The following is a 308-nucleotide window of genomic DNA, read 5'->3' as shown; positions in this document are numbered from 1 at the left end:
TCCCATGCGCCTCCGGGCTTGGGAGCCCCGGCTGGGTCCAGGGGCCCGGGCGGGCCCCGGGTCGGGTGCTCAGGCCCTGGGCCCTGTCTCCCAGCCTGCCGCACTGCCAAGGGCCCGGAAAGGGGTTCCGATGTGCCCGGGGAGCCTCCCCTTGCTTGTCTGTGTTCAGGAGCTCCATCCGGGGCCCCTGAGGGCCCCGGGGAGGGTGGCCTCCCCACCCCGGGCTCCGTCCTGGGTCCTGCCGCGGGGCAGGGTGCCCGGGACGGGGTCCGGCGGGCCCGGGGAGGCTTCCCCTGTGCCTCCGGGCC

The sequence above is a fragment of the Lissotriton helveticus genome, chromosome 12 (genome assembly GCF_964261635.1).
Source record: "Lissotriton helveticus chromosome 12, aLisHel1.1, whole genome shotgun sequence".
In the NCBI taxonomy this organism is placed as follows: Eukaryota; Metazoa; Chordata; class Amphibia; order Caudata; family Salamandridae; genus Lissotriton; species Lissotriton helveticus.
This window is presented reverse-complemented; position numbering follows the sequence as displayed.